Source organism: Euprymna scolopes, chromosome 33 (assembly GCF_053919585.1).
Source record: "Euprymna scolopes isolate OS-2025 chromosome 33, ASM5391958v1, whole genome shotgun sequence".
In the NCBI taxonomy this organism is placed as follows: Eukaryota; Metazoa; Mollusca; class Cephalopoda; order Sepiida; family Sepiolidae; genus Euprymna; species Euprymna scolopes.
This window is the reverse complement of record NC_136514.1, coordinates 27,661,487-27,686,491: the sequence shown is the minus strand read 5'-3', so window position 1 is coordinate 27,686,491 and position 25,005 is coordinate 27,661,487. Positions and strand designations below refer to the sequence as shown.

Below are 25,005 nucleotides of genomic sequence, written 5' to 3'. Positions count from 1 at the left end.
GATTCCTAATTCCGATTCTGATTAATCGTCCTAACACTAGTCGCTTGTTTTGTCATGCTAAAGCTTTTTTCAATAAGGTTTAAGGCGCTTATACAGTTTAGTCAAGACATTAAAAAAAATGAAAATATTGAAAAAAAAAAAGTTATATTGTACGTACTCGTTATAGTCTGAAGTTCTCTGAAAAAAAATTCACTTACAAGTAGTTTTTATTTTACAGCGAAAAAACAATTTGTTATGATACCGAGCAAAAGGTTCGATTTTTAGGAAGAAAAGCTAGGATGGGGAGGGGGTGTCGGCGCTTTAACTGGAGTTATCTCCCTTTGGCGTGTTCAACAAATTTCGTAATGGCTGACTTCAACGCGCTCTCATAAAAACGTGTTTTTTTCTGCTGTAAAATAAAAACTACTCGATCAAATTAAATGACATTTTTTTCTTCGGAGATCTTCAGTCCAAAACGGATATGTACAATATAAACTTTTTTCGATATTTTCATTTTTGCTTAAACTGTACAAGTACCAAGTACTTTAAAGTCAACAATTTCAAGTGGCCATTGTTATTCTAACTCTGAACAGTGACCCAAATAGGAGGTTGAATTGCTGCGAGAGTTTTGGAAGTTATTTTAAAAAATACGATTTTCTTTTGTCAGACACATTTAAGTTCGAAATAGCATTTTCGTTGGTATATCATGCTTATGTTACTAATAACATCACCGGTCTGTCATGCTTAAGATTTAAATAATATTTTTGTTGGTCTGTTACGATTAAGTTTTAATCACATTTTCATTCGTCTGTCATGTTTAAGATAAAATTTTCGCTAGTCTGTCACGTTTAAGTTTCAAATAATATTTTCGTTGGTCTGTCACGCTTAAGTTTTAATAGCATTTTCGTTGGTTTGTTACGCTTAAGTTTTAAATGTCATTGTGAGGTAGATATAGAATTTTTGTTAGCTTGTCATGTTTAAATTTTGAATAGGATTTTCGTTCGTCTGTTACGTCCAAGTTTACAATGACATTCTCATCAACTTCATTTAATGGTCTATGAATAGACATTGTTTTTATCTGATTTTTATTTATTTATTTTATTTTATTTATCTAATTATTTATTTATTACTGTACTGCACTTTTATGAAATTCTTTGCTGACTTTAGAAATGAATACGAAGATCTACAAAACTGATCTTTATAAACCGAGGCTATTGAAGTCTAATTATCTTGTTTTGGGTGACAGCCAGTCAGTAGAGAAAGGGGTTGGGCTCGGTCAAGATTGCTACTAAACTGAATGATTCCTGAAAATGAAACTAGAGTGAACGGAAGAGATTATGATACCGTTAAACACTCAAGTTGATAACACTCTATTTAACCTAGAATATGTGTTGATAATGTTGTTGTATTTGTTGTTGAGATAAAAAATAAATAAATAAAATAAAAAAAATAAAAGCGAGATGTACGAAGCCTTCTTCTGGAGCGAGTGCAAATACAAAATACAATTCAAAATTCGAAACGCTGAACGCTGATTGGCTAAGAGGGTAACACTCAACCGTCTAAAAGCGGGAATGGGGCGAGTAAAAGTTCTATGGTTAGATGAACATACAAAACCGACCCAATCATCTGCAAATGTGGAGTGGATGACTATATGATGCAGCACAGCTTTCTGCCCTCTGCTCTCTAACCAACTTAAAAGATCTAACATAAAGAATTGTGTAAAGCAATTAAAAACTGTCGATAGGTGATGCCTTTTCTCTTCTCTTCTCTGCAAACTCTTTCCCATAGAAGAGACGTTGCGAGCTTGTCTTTGCTCTATCGTTATTTCCATAGTAAGTGCTCGTCTGAGCTCCACTCTATGTCCTTCCCCTTGCCGGACTTTCACAAAAAAAACTCGACTAACTACAACCATTATCAACAATTCTCCCCACTCTCTATCTGTGATTAAATCCATACATAGACTCCATAAACAACGCTTCTTTCCTAGAACTGCCTGCCTGTGGAACACTGTTTCACTGGCCTGCTTCCCAGCCGGCTACAATATCGTAGCCAATGTAAACAAGTCCTCTTAAATAATCACATTCTACCCAACTTATACCATTAACTATTACTACATTATTGCTTTATTAATCCTTATCCTCGAGTGGCCTTCGGGCCTTGATAACTGTAAACAAAAAAAAAATGACTGAATGTTTGAAAGATACAAAAATAAGAAGTGTCAAACCAAATAAAGGTAAGATCATTGGTAAAGTGGGCATGGAAAGATAGACAGATAACAGTTTACTCAATAAGTCTCGGACCTGACATATAGATGGCGCCACTAATAAAAATATCTATACGAGTTTTATAAAGTACTAACCTTCAAATGACACATGTCAAAATTTGAGTCCAACTGGATTAGTAGTTTACAAATTACAGTTATTCAAGTGAAGCTGCTTCTGCAAACTTTAAAAACAATGGAAAAATCTAAAGTACTTGTGTTAAAACAGCATTACTTTCTGATGGAGAAAAATAGTGGTCAAGCAAACCAGTAGCTTGATAAGTGTTATTCGGACTCTACTTCATTGAGGAAACTGTCACATGACCATATGCTTCAAAGTCATGAACAGAATAAGATTTCTTAAAATACAGTGTTATAGAAAAAGCCAACACTTGATAAAAAGTGAACGAAATAACAGGAGGTATTGAGGAGCATGGTGAAACCCTAAATCAGTGGTTCCTAACCACCTGTGCCGCAGCATGATTATGTGCTGCGGAATGACTTCTGGAGTGCCGTGAAGATATAATAGCTAGAAGCCATTTAATTTAATTTTGTTTAATAAAAACATTTAATTTAGATAAAGGGTTCTCTCAAAATTCCGTCCAAATTCCCGAATTCGACAAGATACACCTAAAGAAGGTCGGAGGTTATACCAACCGAAACGTTGTGAAAATCACACTCAAGATTAGAACAGTAGTCCGATGAATAATAATACAAACATTTAATTTGTTTTTGATTTTTGTTATGGAAGAGTATCCAACTCTAAGTAAAAAAGCCATCAAAATCTTACTGCAGGTCACATTTTCGTACCTATGTGAACTACCATTATTTTTTTAAAATTCAAATTTCACCCCAAACAAGGCACAGTGCCACTTTGAAGTAAGGGGCTACTATCGGGGACATAAGTTGAAGGGACATTATGAAGGGAGATGAGCAGCAAGATGTCTGTTCACATTGCACTTGAACTTCTGCATGTCAGTACAGTTGGGAAAGCAGAATCCCGGAAGGAAATTCAAAAATCTAGCAGTTCTGGGGAAGTAACTATTGGAGTAGAAATTTCAAAAAAGCCCCCCCCCCTCTAAAATAGTGTCATTAGTATACGTCACTAAGATAATCACCTAATGTTTTTACATGTCATTATTTCTAAGTTGTCAACTAAATTGTTATGATAACATTTTTAAGTATACATTTCCTAAATTAAAGCAAATATTTATTCTAAATATTTTGATTATTCTAAAACATATTTTAGCTAACAAAACCTTTAGGCTTTCGTCAGGTGGTAACCGCGACAGAATAGGAACTCTGAATCTCCTAACTGCATTCTCAGCAATTACTGCCTTCCGTAGTTGTTGTTGTCGTCTGACCACGTTTTTGGCCAAGTAAGCCTCTGGCCGGCTTTGGGTAGGATTGAAACCGCTATCTTCAGACAATTCTCACCTGGAATCGTAGAGATTCAACGTCTCTATACACTGCACCACGGGCCCCAAAGGGCGATCAAGGTTAGCTTTTTTGGTTTTATAAATCCACGTTTATTTATTTTCTGATCTTCCATGGTCGGGTCCGTACCAAATGGTATATATATTATTTATTTGGAATTCATTATTGAGATGAGTATTATTTATTAATTTATTTATTGCGGGCTATTATCCTCATCTTTTCTTAGTTGTTTCACAACGTTTCAGCCAACTATTCCTTTGGCCTATAGATGGCAGTAATTGCTGAGAATGCAGTTAGGAGATTTGAAGTTCCTATCCCGTCATGGTTACCACCTGACGAAGGCCAGAGGAATAGTTGGCCGAAACGTCGTGAAACAACAACTAATAAAGATGAGGATAATAGTCCGCAATAAATAAATTAATAAATAATACTCATCTCAATAATGAATTCCAATTAAATTATATATAAAACATTTAGGTTTGAATTATAATCATTGATCAGCACACCTTTCGGCGTTGCCCGGTCAATATTCAACAGTGTAGACTACACTCAGACAAGTAGTCGAGCATTATGAAGCTTTACTGACCACTATAAAAAAGAGAAAAATTAAATCGTTTTGGATCATGTCACATGATCATTAGATCTTGGAAAGATAATCTTGCAGTTACTTCCAATTTTTTATATTCTTTTTTTTTTTTCAGGTTTTCCACATGTGTTCCTGGTTCTGCTACAATTATTTGTACAACCATAGTTTTCATCTGATCTAAATCCTTCAAACTTACACTCATATACAGGCAGCGGCCCTACTGTTTTAACAGCATTGGCGACCACAGCTCTCCAAATTGTAGAGCCATGATAATCCCAGGAAGACAAGTAAAGACGAAAGTTTCCCAGTGCTTTCCATTTTGATTCTAGGGGTGCATCTTCTTCAGTGAGTTAAACATTCTCTGAGATACCAACCTGGAAATTTCTACAACTTGGCATGGTACATACAGCGTCTAACCTTTCCAAATGGTCATCCATTTGGTACTGATCAGGCTCATCATTGCTTAACTTTGGTGATCTGACGAGAACCGATGTGTCAACATGATTGTGCTAATGTACACTCATATGGAATGACAAAAACCTCATGGACAGCTCAAAAACCAGACTGATACCCTCCTTGGACATCTTCATATTTCTGTACACATGTAAATCATGGACGTTAAACTGCAGATTTAGAGAGAAAAACATAGATCACAGAGTAAAATGCTTCCGAAAGTTCCACAAAGTCTCGTACAGGAGCCATATAACTAATGAAGAAGTGAAGAATAGACTCATACAAGCAATTGAGCACTATTAAAAAGAGGAATATGAAGTGATACGGCCATGTCACACATTTATAAAGTCTTGCAAAGACAATTCTGTGAGGAATTAGACAGGAAGTAAGAAAAAGAGTCAGACAAAGAAAGAGATGGTAGGACAACATCCGAGAGTGGACAGGATTAGCACTGGGTAGCATGATCAGGAAGGTAGATCGTGAGGGTTAGAGAAAAAATGTTGCCAGGTCATTTTTAGTTTACCAACGGTCAACCAGTATTTAGTATAAAATGATCTAAAAAGAAAATATATTTTTTTTTCATTTTCAATTTAGGGAGGTTATCTTTCAAAGTCTATCAAAATTTTATTGAAAAGAATAATCTTAAAATATTTTTAAATTGGTTTTAAAAAATTAAAACTATAACTAATTTGTTTTTTTACTAATGAAATGTTGTTGTTGTTGTTGTTGTTTAAAGTTCAAATATAAAAGTAGAGTGAGGACATCTTTTTTGTTTGCTTAAAGACTTGGAAGAATTGGTAAACACAAACAGAATTTTGTGTCAAAATTCTCTGACACAGCACGCTCCAAACCTAAAGTCACGAATCACCGCTGGAAAAATGAACCGGTGAAGAAGAAGAAGAAGAAGAAGAAGAAGAAGAAGAAGAAGAAGAAGAAGAAGAAGAAGAAGAAGAAGAAATAGACGATGTAAAGGTTAAGGTGGAGAACAGAAAAAGAGAATCCAAAGCAAAACTGGGAAAGAAAAGAAAGTGAGAGAAGGAATGTTTTCCTTTCCCTTTATTCATGAAAATTCAATTTGAATAGCTCTGTTTTCCCATAATGCATTCTGTTCACATTTTTCTCGTGGCATAATGTTCAATTAGGTCATTTGGGCCAACCAAAATGTTGTTCATTGTCTCCTGTCTGACTTGAAAGACTCCACCTAGGGAATAAAAATCCCAAAAAAACAAAGAGAAACAGAAGAGTTATCTGACTTGAAATTTTCACTATTAAAAAAAAGATTAAGTTAATTTGTAATTTAGTCAACAATAAATATTTATAAGCAAATTGGTTTCCATGCTGAATATAATCAGTTATCTATCCCACCTTACATTGACTATTTTTCTATAAAATAAGATTGGATCTATTTTAAAGCTAATGTGAAATTAGCTGGAATGAAGCTGTTGCTTCTTTTCTTATTTTAGTCTCATTACTTTCTAGATTTGTGAAAATCGTCAGATTTTTTAAAGTCAGACCCAAATAGCATTTCATCTCTACAAAGCCACTGTTCGTCTCTGAGCTGATGCACCAACCAGTAACCTCTCTCTTGAACAGGGTCCAAAAAGGAAAAAATATCTAACCTAATAGGTCCTGCGCTGTTTGCCAAACACTAACCCTTTCAAAATTTTCAATTGTATATCTCCATCCAGTTATAACGTCTAGACCTCTTTTCAGTGCATATATTAAAATGCATTAGAAACAATTGGCTTGGCTAAAAAAGATGAAAGTAAATGCATGATGTTCCCAAAGTTTTGTTATAATAGAAATCATGAATTGGATCAAATCCAAAATGCTCCATTTTCTAGTTTACATAAAATTTATCTCAATCACTTTTGATATATTGTTATAAGTTGACTTCGAAGGCACTTTCTCCCACTAATTTTGAAAGGCAAAATGTTCATTTGGTTTTGCAAATTTTCAACGAATATACTATTCAAGGATTGCTAACCATAGAAAAACAGGAATGCTTGCCAAATTATGCAGAAATCGCAGAATACATACAAATATTTTATATTTGGTGGACAATACTGAATGTGAAAATACTGTATAAAGGTTGTCGGGTTCGTAATAAATATGTTAATCGACTTATATTAAATGGTGATAATTATAAATTTCTCTCTGTGTTCTATGATTGATTAGAAACTTGGAATAGCATTTCTGGAAGAACTGGTAAGTTAACAACGGAAACATATACTGCTTTGCATCATACCACTTACGCAATTTTAGAATTGACTACATATTGCATAAAAGAACTGAACATGGAGTATATATTACCAGGAAAGTTTCAGACAGATAACTTTAAGGCAAGGCTTGGTCAGTATTGGCAACTTGGTGGGGACCAGTATAATATATCGATACGTCAGGCGTATGAATGTGAAAAAAAAAACTCAGAATGTTGTCAGTTTTAAAATTGAACTTACCAGTTAATAACCAAACTATTGAATTTAAACATTTACAAGAAACTAACTGGGATGAAATGACAAGGGAGCAAGAGTTACATGTTTTTAAATTTAACATGAACGTAACAGAGGATGGTGTTAATCAGTGCAAAGAAGTACTTCCTGTTATATTATACTTTGCAGGTTATTACTGTTATGCAGTTTTCAAAAAATTAAAATGCAATAGTTGCAAAAAGTTAATATCCGGGAGAGAGGCTGTTAAAGAAATAGCTGAATTAAACAGCTACTTTCAGTGTATTAACAGAGATTCTCTGCTATACCCAAATGATATAACAAATAATTTGTGTTCTATAATTATATAGTCATAGAGAAACTTACCAAATGCGATTTGTTTTCATTCTATTCATCAGTGGAAATTAGCCATGTACATAACTTTGACTGAAAAAAATATTTTGTTTTATGTTGACTCTTGTGATTAGGGTCACACTATTCGGCAAATTGAAAAAATGCTGAAACGGAGTTCATCGAATTCCCTTATAAACAATTTTTTTTTGCAAAGAGAATGATAATATTAGTAAAAAGAATGTTAGAAAAAAAAAATCAAAATTTTAATTAAATTCTACAACAGATTTTTGTAATGTTTTAATATTTTATGTTTGAAATATTTCTGCATTAGTAACTTTGTTCATATTAACATTATTTGTTTGAATTTAATTTTTATTTTTGTTAACTTATCGTCCGTTTTACAGTTAAACTAATTTATCGTTCGTTTTTCAGGTTTGATTTTTTTAAATATTGTTGTTCGCTTTGATTTAAAAAATATTGTTCGCTTTGATTTAAAAAATATTGTTGTTCGCTTTGATTTAAAAAATATTTATTGTTTCATTTAGATTAAAAAAAAGTATTCATTTTTCGTTTTAATTTTTAAAAACTTATCGTTTAATTTTGATATTTCATCTTTTGCAACATTTGATTGTCTTCTGCTTCAAACATACGTAATCCCGCATGCATAATTTTTTATTTATTTATATTGAATAAACTTCACTTTCACTACAAATCAAATCGTGTTCCTTCCTTTTCTTCTTTTTCAGTGTAATTTATAAGTAAATAAAAAACGTATTCTAATCTTTAAAATCCATAATACAACGAAATGTTCAATTGCTTTTAACGCATAAACAAACAACCTTTCCCCATTTCAATTCTTTTTTTATTATTAATATTAGATGAGTTTCAGTAAAATCCAATTTTGAAGTTTTCTAACGCTTTCTGTAAAAATTTCTGCTCATTACATGCTCACATATCTTGCTTGCTAGGACCTCGGCGATGACGTCATTTTTCAGCTGATAGGCCATCTATTGCGATGGCCGTGCTTCTACTCGTATTTCCTTGTCCTCAAAGGGAGACACATAAAATCAAGTTCATGCTGTTTTTACCTTGAAATGTTAGCGCATATTAGCTTGACTCACATTGACAGATGTTTAAAAAATCTCAGTTGTGTAAAAGCAATCAAGGTAGACAGGTGCAAAAAGTCAGACCTACTTGACTGACACCAGGATCTGAAAAGCAAAATAGCATTTCAGTCTCTTTGTTTTTCTAGCTATCTATCTGATCGGGTTCCTTGCCCAGACCAATGTGACTCTTTCTCTCTAGATTTTCCTGTCTTCCTTCAGCTGCCTCAGATTTTCAGGATGTAGGAGACTAGGATATATAAATCCCAATCCCGTTATAAAAGAATAATGAAACGAATGAAATTGAAGGAAACAAAGACTCAATTGATGGATAAGATAAACGTTGTTTATTTACTGTTGAAAGAATGTTTTAGATATAACATGTGTTCATGTCCGCGCATGTGTAACCAATGTTCGTTGCTGGACTGGTGGTGTAGAAAGAAATGGAAATGTGTGTTCATCTCACTATCGTTTGTTCGCGCGTGGGAAGAGAAGTGAGTGTTGTAGTGGAAATTGGAATGATAGTCCAGCGTGTAGACAAAGACAAAGAATGGAGAGTTGACGTCAGCTAGCAGTCAGCTACGCGAAGGTGTTCTCAGGGACCAGTAGTAGATAGAGAGAGAAAGAGTGAGAATGTGTACATACGGTCTGTTAGCTCGTGCCCCATACATCAGTAGTAAGTGGGCGTGACGCACGCGGTTCGGTCCGTAGACCAACCGGCTCGAAAGCTCGGCCTAAAAGGAGGAGCCGCTTGTTGCTCTCTCTTTTATACTCGTTTCCGGTGGTCTTTTGCGCGTGTATGTATTTCCTTTGAAAGCGGAAGTGACGTTGTCCATGTGTGCGTTCGTGTGCGCGTGTGTGAGTACATATGTGTGCGTTAGCGTGTGTGTATATACACGTGAATGTGAGTGTATGTACGCAAACGTGAATATATGTACGTGTGTGGACGTGGGCGCGTATGTTTGTGTGTGCGTAGGTATGTGACATAGCTTGAAATGTGAACGTGTGTTTTTGTGCGAGACTAGAAAAGGCTCGCACAAGGAACATAGTTGGCGTCATGTGCAATTTGCTGGATGTACATTGATCTAGGTCATCCTATGCTCTTGCGGCCATGCTGTGGAGTCCACAGCAATACCTTTCTCACCAGCTCTTGCTTTCTCCTCTGGCAGTGACCGGTAAATCGGTAAGACGTTGCTCTCTGATAGTAGGTTGTCATAAAGTTGCAGCTTCATCAAATGATCTTGCCAAGATATATTTAACACTGTTTATAGCATACAGGTGTACGTGCTGTCTAGCTTTCTTTACAATCTTTTGGTGAGTGTCCAGGTTGTAGCACCGTAAACAAGGACAGACTCCACCGCTGCTTTAAAGAACTACCTTTTCAGTTTGTCAGTTAGCCTTGAAGTCCATACTGACCACAGCTTATCTAATGCAGCCCATGCTTTTGAGATGCAAATTTCGATATCTCTCTCCATGGAATCTATGTTGCTGCCCAGGTACATAAACTCGGTAACTTTTTTTTTCAGTGTCGTTCTATCTAGAGCTTTGATCTCCCTCTCCGCATTGAAAGCCATAAACTTTGTGTTTAATATATATTTATCTATCTCTCTCTCTTTCTCTCTTTTTCTATCATTCACTTTCCCTCTCGGTTTGACGACGGAAGAAGTGTAATTCAATTAAAATCAAGACCTCGAAGGCAATAGGTCAGAAAAATTTTATTGTATGACATTCATGGCGGCTCGGTCTGCAGTTAAGTACAACATTCGAGTCCTAAGATAATTCTCCTTCTTAAATGTTTTAATAAATTTCTGTTTTCATAAGAAAAAATGTGCCTGTCATTCATTTACTAAAGCATCCAGTTTCAGCACTGCAGTCCTGATAGTAATGATGCTGACAGAGAATTTAAAGAGAAAACCAATCAGTAGATGTAGACGACATCATATCAACTGTTGATCTAAATGAGATGGCTATAACATTGTTTATTGTCCCCGGGGCGCTAGTTACCGTGTCTATGACATAATATCTGTTCAAGAGATGTCGCCACAGCGCAAACAAGCCAAGTTACTCTCCCTGGGAAAACGATTGTAACATACATGTGATAACTGTTCTCTTGCCAAAGTAAATTCTTTCTTTTAATTCTATTTCTAAAGTCTAGCGATCTTGTCTCCTTGAGACTGCATATCATTTATTGTCTGAGAAGTCTTTTGCAGAATCATCTGTTTTTCTGTCATTTTTGTCTTGTGGAACCCGTTGCGTTCAAGTGGCAATCTTAGACTAACTTTGAAAAAACACAAAACCAAAAAAACTTTGAAAAAACACAAAACCAAAAAAACAATAACAACAAAACAATGTTTTCTATTGACGTTTTCACAATGATGACGTCAAAATGTTGACAATAAAAGAAACAATTTCAGCGTGGAACAAGGCCACTACTTAATTACATCACACACACATATATATTTGCATCATACATGTCACACACACAGCTACGTACATCACAAACACATATATATACATTTATGTCGCACACATGTGCACCACACATACGCATACATATTTAAATCATTCATGTCACACAAACGTACATCGCCTACACATATTTACATTACTCGCATCATACACACACATATCACAATCATACACATTTACATCACCCGCGTTACGTTAAACGCACACGTACATCATGCACACACACACATATATATATACATTTACATCAAACACGTCACACACACGTACATCACATACATATTTACATCATATCCGTCACACGCACATATGCATCAAACACACATACATATTTTAATCACACACATCACACACACGTATATCACACACACATACATATTTAAATCATACATTTTATAGACACATATATCATACACACATATTTACATCACATGTCACACTTATTTGCATCACACACACGTACATGCACACTTATATTATACACACATATATAAAACTCACATACACTTACATATGTACACATATGTACACTTACATATGCCACATACACATTTATGTGTAATATACATACACATGTGCACACCTTTATACACATATGCATAATACATTTACGCAAATTTAAGTACACAAATACTTACATATATCACACATCTATATATTACACACACTTATGTACATAGCACACACATACACACATGTCCACAAATTTACACACATACTAATAAACAAATATATACCTCAGACACTCATGCACGCACATTTATATACTATACACACATTTATGTACATCACACACAGACACACTGATGTATATCAGAAAACACACTTACATACATCATACATGTGCACATATATTACGCACCTCATACATCCAACTAAAATCTGGTATTTACTTCCATTCCATAACAGAACAAATCGATGCAATGTCAGGAAAGTGATAAAGGTCAAGTCAACGACCCTGAAGGAGGAGCATTCTGGCCTGGGCAGCCTTATCGGCATTCCCCGGTAGACGCATCTCAGATAGTAAGCAATAAACTTATTATCCCTTGAAAGCTAGCATGTAAGGTCTGGGAGGGTGGATCCTCCTAACTGGACAGGATTTAAAACAGCTTTTAAAGACATTGTGATGTGGCAGTTGAATCGTTCTTTTTGATGTCATACTCAATAAAGTGTCTGTCTATGATGGGTAGTAGATTGTTAATAAAATCTTTGAAAAATCATAATTGAGGCAAATATTTTTAAGATTTAAAAATTTTCCTGTTTGATTATATATATATATATATATATATATATATATATATATATATATATATTTATATATATATATATTTATATATATATATATATATATATATATATATATATATATATATATATATATATATATATATATATATATATATATATATATCAATTTGTCTCAATCATTTTGGTGTCAAAATCAAAAAAGAAAAAATAATAAATAATGTTCCATAAATATCACTAGCGCGCTTTCGATTCTTCATCGAATCATCGTCAGGTGACAAAACAAGACAAAACAAATGAGCATAAAAACTAAAGAAAAGAAAGAATAAATTAAAAAAAAAAAAAAAAAGCGAGACCATCATATGTCAAGTTGTCAAACGTCAAAACAAGAAACTGGTGTAGTTCCAGAAGAACATCTGCAATTTAAATTCCGGAACGCCAGAATTAGCATTATAAGATAAATTGTATTTACATTAAACATTTTAAAATGTTGTTACTCGTATCATGTGATTTTAATAAAGATAGCTTCTTTTTTTTCAATCAGGCGATGCCCGTAATGAAACGCATTACGTGATTTTGAAACACTTCAAATTGCCCATAAAGTTTGTTTTTTTAATTCTATATGCTTTTGTAAAACAGCATGCGCTCTCTTTCGACAACTACTGCTGACTCCAATGCTGTGTGCCATGGATTTCTTCTCTTTCATCTTCTATTCTGAAAATGGAGAAATACTTGAAACCTGAATGTCTGGATTTGGACCCCAGGAAAATGGATGCTGCTGACACTGGAAGAGGTCATTCACCATATTCCTCAAACCGGTTAACGGTTCACAACTAACGAACGCGTTAAAACTCAATTTATTAATTAACCTGGTATCTCCAGCAATACTCAAACACATTTTTGACATTAATGACTACTAAACATTCATGAATGCCCTCGACGAAGTTTTTGTTCAGCCTAAAAACATCTTTTGCAGGCATTTACAAACAAACAAATGAAAGCGTGGACCAATATGTTTTTTTGTTTTTTTTTTACATAGGCATCACCACATTATCAAGGCCCAGAGGCCACTCAAGGATAAGGGTTAAAGGGTGTACAGTAGAAATTGGACAATATAGTAATCATTAGTAATGAAAATTTGATAAATTTAATAACTTATATGGAACGGCTCATCAAGAACTTATTTACTTTAGACTTGAACACAACCATATTGTAGTCAGCCGGAAAGCAGGAAAACGGAAGACAATTACACAGGCGTGCAGTTCTAAGAAAGAAGCTTTGTTCATGGAATCTACGTTTAGGTTTAGGCACAGATAAAGAGTGGGGGAAATTATTGATAGTGTTTACAGCTAGACGAGTGTTTCTTGTGAAAGTTTGGCGAGGGGGGACCATAGATTGAAGCTCAGTTGAACACTTTCCATGAAAATAACGATACATCAGAGACAAACTCGCAACATCTCTTCTGTGAGATAGAGGTTGCAAGGAGGAGAAAAGGACATCTCCTAAGAGGCTACGAAGTCTATTTTGAACTCTATCAACAGTTGAACTCTATTTACAGTTCTTGAAAGAACTCGCCAAAGACTGTGATTTCTAGAGCGATACAAGCGAGGGATGAATACATCAGGAGGCATTTATAAATGGAATTTCATCATCCAACATCAGACAGACACTTTTGGAGAATGAGAAGCTTGACTTACATACTGTGTACAAAAAGCTCTCAAGCTTGAGATGGCACAAAAACAATTGACAATATACGCTCAGTCAGACTCCTTGACTGCGTTTATATTCACAGCTAAAACAGAAGAAGAGAATAACCAGTCGAGGTGCAAGGAGCAACCCACAGTAGCGGCGCTCTCAAGACAGAAATGCTCCTTCTGTGGAACACAAAGTCATGAATGGGCGAGGAGCTCCACAAGAAATTCAGTATGTAAAACCTGTAAGAAGGTGCATTTCGCATATGTCTGCAGATCTCCAACAGCAACTGCTATAAATTGTAGCGAGTCTCTTCTCATTTCATCAGTTCCTTCTTTAAATTTCTTTGAAAGTGTATCTCGTACATCCTTATGGGGAAAAATCAAAGATGAACCTATGAGGATACTCGTCGATACTGGGAGCTCTGAAAATTTCATCTATCCTTATAACCTTAAGATACTCGGATCAGTAGTCATGATAAGTTCTAAGAGAATTTGGATGGCCAGCAGTTCTCATTCGTCCTCTACTCTTGGACATTGTGTTGTATCTCTGAGTCTGAATGTCAAGCTATCGATTATGGCGAATCTATGCAGTGACATTATTCTCGGGCATAAATTTCTAAACCAAAATTCTTCAGTAGAAATACCTTTCGGAAGACCCCTTTCCACTCTCACAGTTTGTGGACTGACCACTATTAAAAATGTCCCTTACCCCTCTCTCTTTACAAACCTAACTTCAGACTATGCTCATGTTTGTTTCAATAATGTATGAGAGACGACAGTGTCCCTACGCCACTTATCTCTATTGGGTGATAGGACGAGTAGTTTGGAGGCAGAACTCGAACTTATGCCAGAAAACCAACAGCTACAGAATGCATCTCTGCAGTCCAACAATTCAGATCCTCTGCCAAGCGCGCCCGAAAACTCCATCCTCAAGAATTCGACTCTTACTCCTCTCCACTTGAATGATCAACAGAAAATGATGAGGCGCTGAATATATTTACTCTGAATATAAATATTTCAACATGAGATTTTGTTGGTTTGGTCACATTGAAAGGATGGATCTGAATGCTTGTACTAGTTAGTACATGTAGAACAGTTGAAGTAACAAGGTAAGTCGGCAGGGGTAGGCCACTGAAAACATAAGAGAAAGTCATAACACTGAATTTGAAAGAAAGAGGGATAAATAAAGACCTGGTCAGAGATAGGTTTGGATGTTGATTTCCAAAAACCGTCAAACACATGACAGCATGTAAGACAGACTTTAATCGAATAACATGATGATGACGTCATAGATAAATAATTGTATTTATGGTATTAAACTGGGTTTCTATTCAGAAGAGATGGAGGAAGATTATAGATTATATGGGAAATCTTTTATGATAAAAAGATGAATCGTAAAAATAATTGTATTAACAGTATTATACTGGGTTTGTACTTAGGAGGGATGGAGAAAGGATTATGGATTACATAATCAATCTGTTTATTAAAAAATTCTGAATTTTATAAATAAATAATCGTATTCAGAGTATTAAACTGGGTTTGTATAGAGAAGAGATGGGGAAAAAATTATAGATATATGAGAAATATGCTCGTCATAAAAATCTAAATTTCATAAATACATGGTTAGTATTAAACTGGGTTTATGTTCAAAGTGATGGGAAAATAATAGATAATATCTCTCTCTCTCTCTCTCTATCTATCTATCTATCTATCTATCTATATATCTATCTATCTATCTATATATATATATATATATATATAGCGCAAAATTTTGTTGAAAATTCAAAGACTCACGTTTTCTTTTTTATAACTTTCGTTTATTTCCTGGATTTTTCCATTACCGCCGTTTCATTAATGAGTTGGCAATTTTACGATTTATGTTTCCGTAAAAATATCCTATCCTCGCCAATTTCTTCAGATGTTTATCCATTAGATTTTTACAACAAATGGTATATTTTTAACACGCTGGACATCGTATTCGGGTGAAAAGGTTTTCACAGCCATGCTTCCTCCCTTCCATATATATATGTATGTATTTGAACAAGATATCCAGAGACATGCCGAGCTGGGAAACAAATGATTCATTAAAGGCAAAGCGACATTCCATTAATAAAAACGATCTAAGAGTAAATTTATATATTTATAAATTAGCGATTATAAAAAAAAAAAAAGAACCTAAAATAAACCTCGAGACATCTTTACAACCGATATATTGTCAAGAAAAAACATTGGCGGTTACGATTAAGAAAAAAATAGTAAATATCGTTTAAAAAAAAAATATATATAAGAAAATATATTTCTACAGAAATATATATATATATATATATATATATATATATATATATATATATATATATATATATATATATATATATATAAAGGAAGCGAAAAATTGTATAATCTGAATGCTGGTTGTTCAGACGGTCGCATGTCACTGGAGGCTAAGGTCTGGAACAGGTACTCTAGACGTAGCGTGGTTCAGAGTTGTTCGCTGGGTCTGGAACGATCAGCTGGACGTCAGGGTGATCCGAAATGCATGGTGGATAGTGAGAATGCAGGAGTCAGTGTTAAGGAACGGACGACACAGAACATAGGATCAGTGTTAAGGAACAGACAACACTGAGAACGGAGGATCAGTGTTAAGGAACGGACAGTCGGTAGGGAGCCAGGTGCAAGCGAGGTTGCAGCCCGGAGGAACGAGGTGCATGTGAGGTCGCAGATTGGAGGAGCATGGTTGCAAGCGAGGTTGCAGGCCAGAGGAGCGAGGTGCAAGCGGGATTGCAAGCCGGAGGAGCAAGGTGCAGGCGAGGTTGCAGGAAAGCTGCAGGAGGAAGCTGGAGGCACTGGAGCGAGCTGAAAGCGCTGGAGATTGGGAGTGAAGTTTGCTGCTGGTGGGTCTCAGAAAGCAAGCTGTAGTGAAAAAACTTATTAGCCCTGATAAGGCCTGTTTGAACTGCTGCTGAGATGGCTGGTGTCGCTGGGAATCCTCCGGCAGGTGGGTTCGGTCGACGTGACTGGTAGCGTTAGTTGTTGCTTCGGGAGCCTCCTCCTACTCCCCCGGCCGGGTCTGGCGCCTGGCCAAAACTGACTAGTTGGGCCGAGGCTCACTGTATTCAGCGTGGTGTTATAGGCGTCGCTCCTAATAAGACAAACAAATGGCTCTAATCAATTCTAGAACAAAATTTATGCAATCAAACGTAGCTTGGGAGTTTGATGATTCAATTTAAATTAATTTTGTCTAAAAGGTAAAAAGTCAGTTGCCTGTTTTGTTTGATATATTTGAATTCCGACGTGCGTAGCGAAGTCGATGATAAAGAGAAAGGGAAGGTGAATGTATTCACTGAACCCAGATAATTGTTCATATGTTAGCTCGCATTAACCAATCGCATCCTTTGTTTTAGGGAAGGCAAAGAAAACAGCAGGAGCGAAGAAAGAAAGAAAAAATGTAAGGCGGTGATTTTGAAACTGCGGCAAATCTCTACCAAAGAACTCTGTCAATTTTTGGTCTACAGAATTGAAATTTGATAGATAGGGGATTTCGACCTGTGGAACAAATTCGATTTTGTTTTTAACCGGTAAAAATAGCTGCTAAAGGGTCAAATTTGAAAAAAAAAATTGGATTCCGCAGGCATAAATCGACTGAATGGTTTACTTCTATGCATGCTCATAAATACATTTATACTTTTAGCAACGTTATTTTAAAAGTTTTTATATGCGTATGGACTTAGCTCAGATGGTAACAAATAACGCTGGAGTGCTAAATGTTTTAGTTTCGATTCTAGCTGACAGCACCCAAGTCATATTCTTTTTTGTTTGTAACTTTTGAAATCACTATTATATAATGGGTATAATATAATAATCAATAAAGCATTGGTTCCATAATAATTAATATGAACTACGCATAAATTAAAATATAATATTTAAGCATATTTTACGACCAGATTAAGCTGGACGGCAGCTTTTTTGTTTATTTTTTTTTTTTTACATAGGCATTACCACTTATTAAGGCCAAGAGGTCACTCGAGGATAAGGGTTAAAGAGTGTACAGTAGACAATTTGACGATATAGTAATCGTTAGTAATGGAAATTCGGTAAATTTGTTAACTTAAGTGGAATGGCTCATCAAAAACTTGTTTACGTTAGACTTGAAGACAACCATATTGTAGTCAGCTGGAAAGCAGGAAAACGAAGACAATTCCATAGGCGTGCAGTTCTAAGAAAGAAACTTTGTTCATGGAATCTACGTTTATTATATATTAGGTACAATATAATAATCAAGAGAGACTTGGCTCTAATGATAATAAATATGGAATCTGCATGAATTAACATATCATATTTAAGCATATTTTACGACCGGGTAACGCCGGGTGGTCTGTTAGTTTAAGTTTAAAAGTCTAAATTTTATATTTGTTTGTTTCTATTTACTTGCCTCCCCACGAGGGCAAAGTTAGACACAAGGTCAGTTTTTAATGTGGGTAAAATCCAGCTCTTCAAAAAAAAAAAGGGGGGGGGGGCACTCTGGATAGGAACAAAAATTTTAAATTGTCCCAGTCTAGAAGGATTTCTCCTCCACTGACCGAGGATAGAAAAAGCGAAGTATAATATCAGAACAGATACTACATTTTGTCCTTAGCCAAAAGGGCTTATATTTTATAAATGTTTTTTAGTCCCATTAATAAAATAGCAACATATCAGTCTGTGAATATCAAGATGGAAATGTTGGCGCCTCTTATTTTTGTCTGAGTTTTTTTTTTTTTTTTTTTTTTTTTTACATTCATTCAACTCGATACATCTCAGAACACGCTTCTGCACCTGTTACTCTTAGAATAAAAAATGAAGCAAAAAGGAAAGAACAACAACAAAAAAAAAAACTGCCAGACACAAAGTCTGTCTTTCTCTGCACCCTGCCATCCATATTTTACAAACCCCCCCCCACCCACCCAGACTACCATTCAACATTCCGCCGTATCGCTGCAAACCAGCTTGCGCAACCTTGTGCAGAAACGTGCAGCGAATAGTAGCGACAGCTAAGTTTTCCTTTTGCAAGGCGCACCCCCATCCATCCTCATGAACCCTCCTGTAGTTGCATGCAAGCAGTTTTTAACGGTTTGAGTCCGCTCTGCCAGGGATGAATTCTCATATTCATCTGTCGACTTCAATCCTCGTCAGATACTACTTCTCATATTGAGGTTGTGCTGTCTAGCTTCAAACCGAAGGAATAGTGTTGTTGTTGGTGGTCGTCGTCGTGGTGAGGGAGGAGAGTATATTTCTAAAGTGCTTTGGAGGTCTCCTTTTGTTGTTGTTGTTGTTGTTTTCTCTTTGTTTACTTAAAAATTAAAAAAAGGTGCTTATTTAGAAGTAAAACTATTTTCAAAACAAAATCTATCTATATATCTATAAAAGTAAAAGTGTCTGTCTGTATGTGTGTGTGCGTGTGTGTGTGTGTGTGTGTGTGTGTGTGTGTGTGTGTGTGTGTGTGTGTGTGTGTGTGTGTGTGTGTGTGTACATTTCCCTACACAATATCTCTGTCAATTTTCAGTCTACAGACTCAAAATTTGATATACATGGTAGTGAGATTTGGGAAAATCTTTGTAATCCGTTTTTGGCCAGAAATTTGGTTGTTAAGGGGTCAAAGTTCAACGATTTTACCGTGGAAAACTCTACAAAACTCCTCCGACAATTTTGGGTCTAAACAATTGAAATTTTAGATATAGGTTCCTTGGACATGGATCTAACTTAATAACTTGATCTGAGCACAAAACAATAAATCTTAAGGGGCCATAATAGGGGTCAAAGTTTTAAAAAAATTGATCGCTTTCTTTGTTGTTTTTTTGCTCAACACACACATCCAAACACCCGGGCAACGCAGGGCTGAAATGCTAGTATTTATAGAAGTGAAAATGTGTGTGTGTGTGTGTGTGTGTGTGTGTGTGTGTGTGTGTGTGTCCGTCTGTTTGTCTGTGTACACTTCCCTACCAAATAACTTTGTCAATTTTGGGTCTGCAGACTCGAGATTTGACATAAGAGGTATTGTAATTTGGGAAAATTTTTTTAATCGGTTTTCGGCCAGAAATTTGGCTGTCAATGGGTCAAAGTTCAACGATTTGACCTCTGAGAACTCTAGCAAACTTCTCCGCCAATTTTGGCTCAAAGCACTTGAAATTTTAGATATAGGTTACTTGGACATTTATCTAACTTTATAATTTGATTTGAGCCCAAAACAATAAATATTAAGTGGTCATAATTCGGGTCAAATTAAAAAAAAAATTGAACTTTGCAGTCTCTACCAAATTACTCAGCCAATTTTTCGTCTAAACATTTGAAATTTGACATAAATTGTATTCAGACATAGGCCAAGCTTTTTAATCGTTTTTTTTTTTTTCTGAAAATTTGGCTTCCAAGGGGTCAAAGTTCAAAAGATTTTACTTTTGCGGTCTCTAGCAAACTATTAAGCCAATTTTGAGCCTAAACATTTGAAATTTTACATAAAGGGTATTCAGACATGCAGCAAGTTTTTTAATCAGTTTTTGAGCGAAAATTTGGCTGGCAATAGGTCAAAGTTTACACAGTTAACCTTTGCAGATTCTGCCAAACTCCTCTGCCAATTTTGGGTCTAAACACTTTAAATTTTAGATGTAGGTTACTTGGACATGGGGCAAACATTTTAATTTTATTTGAGCCCATAGCAATAAGTTAAGGTGTCAAAATTGGAGTAAAAGTTTTAAAAAGTTTGAGGTCTGCAGTCTCTGCCAACTTTTCTCTATGGTAGTTAAGGAAGCCTATTATATAGAAAGGCATTACCATACATATTCACACTTTTTAATATATGCATATGCACATAAAGTTATGAACAGTACATAGGGCCCGAACAAAGCTGGGCTGAACTGCTAATATATCTATAAAACTGAAATTGTCTGTGTGTGTGTGTGTGTGTGTGTGTGTGTGTGTGTGTGTGTGTGTGTGTGTGTGTGTGTGTGTGTGTGTGTGTCTGTCTGTCTGTGTACATTTCCCTACCAAATTACTCTGTCAATTTTCAGTCTACAGACTCGAGATTTGACATAAGGGGCATTGAGATTTGGAAAAATCTATTTAATCTATTTTTGGACAGAAATTTGGCTGTCAAGGGGTCAAAGTTCAACGATTTGACCTTTGAAAACTCTACATAACAACTCCCACCAATTTTGAGTCTAAACACTTGAAAATTTGATGTACATGGATCAAACTTTTTAATTTGATTTACGTATCCACATAAAGTTATGAACAGTACATAGGGCCCGAGCAAAGCTGAGCTGAACTGCTAGTACAGAAAAATTGTAAAAAGAAAATTATTATGTACGTACCTGTTACAGAATGAAAATGTCATATTTCAAAAATTACGTAAATTGATTAAGTAGTTTTTTTTAACTACTAAAATCAAATTTTATGAATAAGCAAAAAAGGAACAGTCTTGCGTTATCATCTTTATGTAGTTAACCACGACATGATAGGAATAATGAGTCTTGTAACTGTATATAGTAATTACTGCTCTCCATAGTTGTTGTTGTATCACCACCTTTTGAATAACTAATCCTCTGGCCTGCTTCGGATAGGATTGAAACTGTTATCTTCAGACAATGGTCACCTGGAACCATAGAGACTCCACACCTCTATCCACTGCACCATGGGCCCCAAAAGGCGATCAGGGTTGGACTTATAGTCTTATAAATTCAATTTTGTGGTTTTATTTGGTCTTCCATTATCGGGTCTGTACGGAATGGTATTGTATATTATTTATGGAATCCTTTGAGATGAGGCTTCATAATTTTTGTATTCATTTTTGCGGACTGTTATCCTCATCTATCATAGTTATTGTACTTCACCACATTTTGACCAACGGATCCTTTGGCCTTCTTCAAGTGGTTAATCGCAACATAATAGCAATGCTAAGTCTTGTAACTGTATCCAGTAATTTCTGCCTTTCATAGTTGTTGTTTTACATAAAATGTTACAAGAGCTCACCACTGGAACTTTGATTTGTGGTATTCTTTTCTCCAGTGACATTGTAACGTGTTTGTCACTGGATATTTATTACATAGAGTTTTTTTTTTTTACAATAACATCACATTGAATATAACAATGTATCTGCCATTGAACTATAATCGCTTAGTGCACTTTTCTCCAAGAACACCGTTTTCAATTTATTGCTCTGTGATCTTAGACCTTCAAGTGCTAAAACGCCTTCTCTTGATCCATCTTTATTGGATAGCAAAGCACATGAGTCACATGCTTATTTGTTGCTGAAGAGATTCTTTTTGCCTTCTCAATTTGAAGTTAATTTTTTAAATTGACGTGAACACTAGGATACTTCAATTAAAAGTCAAATATGAACAGGTAAAATTATAGAGGAATAAAAGGCGAATCAAATGAGGTATAGGTTTTTTTAAACAGGTACATTCAATTTAGCTTAAATTTGCGATTTTTGAAAAAATTGACAAGTGCAGACTTTCTTTTTTGGTGGCACTATATATACATATATATATAGTAAGTTATAAAAATATATATGGCAATTAAGCTACACAGAATATTCCGTGTTTCACTTACCTAGCTCTACCTATGTATTGAGCACTGTTGAAGCAAATACTTAAAGTTTATGCATAAAATAATACTTTCGTATATTAATTTATGTGATTAAGTGAAGTAGTCATTCATATATATATATATATATATATATATATATATATATATATATATATATATACATTTGCAACCTTATATACTTCATCCTCGCACACAACAATTTTAAAATCAACAATCAAAACTATCTTCAAACAAAGGCACCGCCATGGGAACTAAAATGGCCCCCAGCTATGCCAACATTTTTATGCATATGCTAGAAACCAAGCTTCTACAAAACTTCCCCCTCAAACCCTCCCACTATTGGCGATAATTGATAATCTTTTATTCATATAACCACATGGATTAACCAACTTAAAGAATTTCCATGAATACATCAATAATTCACATAACAATATAAAATTTACCATGGAACACTCATATAACTCCATCCCACTCTTAGATGTCACTGTCATAACAACAGAATAACTACGTCCCTCTATACTAAAGCCATCAACAATCATACATTCCTCAATTTCTATAGCCACCATCTGTTAAACCTAAAAAAAAATCTATCATTTACAGTTTGGGCATACAAATAAAGTGCATCTGCTTGGATCCTCTAGACTACATACACCATATCACAAAGCTTACGCAAGAATTCATCAATAACCAATATCCCATTAAATATATTAAACAAGCCTAAAAAACTAATAAAATTGATGGATTACGTCTCCTCAAATCCAAACAAAAAACCACTGACAAACGCATCCACATGATTTTTCACCACGGCCAACGCATGCACAAAATTACAACGCACCTTAAGAAAACTTACAACAACCAAAAAAATAATCCTGTTATTAAGTCCATAACTTACCTTCCACCCATTAATGCAATCAAACAACCACCCAATCTTTCAGCCATTCTCACTTGATCATGCAAAATAAACATGAGACACACAACAATATGGTAATTATAGATGCAATAAACCGTGATGCCTTATAAGCGCACAGATGACTACAACATCCCTATTCAATATGTTACCATAAATGTTTTGCTGTCCTGTTTATTATTTATTTATTACTATTATTATTAAACGTTTCTGTTTCTAATCGTTCTCTTTTACGTTTTCTTGTTACAAGTACTTTTACGAGTCTGTGTGTTTATCACCGTTCTTACATATACGGGCGTGTGTGTGTGTGTGTGTGTGTGTGTGTGTGTGTGTGTGTGTGTGTGTATGTTCTTACGTATCTTACGTGCAGTTCACTGTTATATGTGTGTGTGGGTGTGTGTTCTTATCCTTACACCGTTTTTTGCCATCTCAAGACATGTATGTGCAAATAGCATAATGCGTACATACCTGCTTGCCTTGGCCAGTGGATGATTTCTTCTTGGACGCTGGTCTGCCATCTCGTTGGGAAGTGGTCACTGCAGACAGATGCATCGATAAACAAGATGGATTTTAAGCTTCAATCTTTTATTTCAAGGCAAGCCTATATCATCCCGGACCCTGCCCATGTAGTCATCAACCATCTATTATAATATATCCATTTATCTATATTTATTTATATCTATTTATGCATCGTTAGCTTCATAGCTCTACTTGTTCACTCACTTTATTTTTGTGTATGTGTATGAATATGGATTAATATATTTGTTTGATAATATGAGTACATATGTATGCGTTTATGTATGTATGTATGTATGTATGTATGTATGTATGTATGTATATGCTTATATATGGATGTGTATGCATATGTCTGTATATGTATGTGTATATGTATATATATGTTGTGTCTTTATGCCAATATATATGTGTGCGTGTGTAAATAAATGTGTATTTGTATGTATATGTAATAACTACTAGGCTAGTTACTTGCTTGATTTGTTTTAACTATCATTTGTATTTACATATATATATATATATATATACATATATATATATATATATATATATATATATATATATATATATATATAATCGGAATTGGAATCAGAATCGGAAAAATCAAAAGATTTGGGGGTATCAAAATCGGTATCGGAATCAGAAAAATTGATGCCTATTTTCTGATGCCAAAACGACTCTTTTAATTGCCTTTTTTATTTGATTTTGTGTAAACCAAAATCTTCCATTGCTGGAAATAATGATAAAATAATAAATATTTATTGATTTTAAATTACCAATAAAGCTAAAATCGATAGATCATCCTCCGCTAGTGTATTTTGACGTTTAGGAAAATATTTGCATATTTAACATGTGTTTTTACGAAAATCGGGAGAAATAACAATCTTATAGTTAAATAATTAGAGATTTATATGTATTGGAATCGGTAATTGTTTCGGAATTGGGAATTTAGCACAGAATCAGGAATTTAGCACGGAATTGGTAATTGTATCAGAATCG

The 25,005-nt window shown here is 34.9% G+C and overlaps 1 long non-coding RNA gene across 2 annotated transcripts in view; it reads right to left on the bottom strand.

The window, feature by feature from the left end:
- Nucleotides 1-25,005, bottom strand: part of LOC145258174 (uncharacterized) — a 52,569-nt gene that overhangs the window by 3,996 nt on the left and 23,568 nt on the right. Inside the window, exons 3-4 of one of the 2 annotated variants that reach the window (XR_013864064.1) lie at nt 23,962-24,029; nt 12,485-17,148 (exon numbers count right to left, since the gene is read on the bottom strand). This is a non-coding gene — a long non-coding RNA (uncharacterized LOC145258174). Of the gene's footprint in view, nt 1-12,484; nt 17,149-23,961; nt 24,248-25,005 lie in introns of those variants that run through there. The other variant, XR_013864063.1, reaches the window with a different exon arrangement.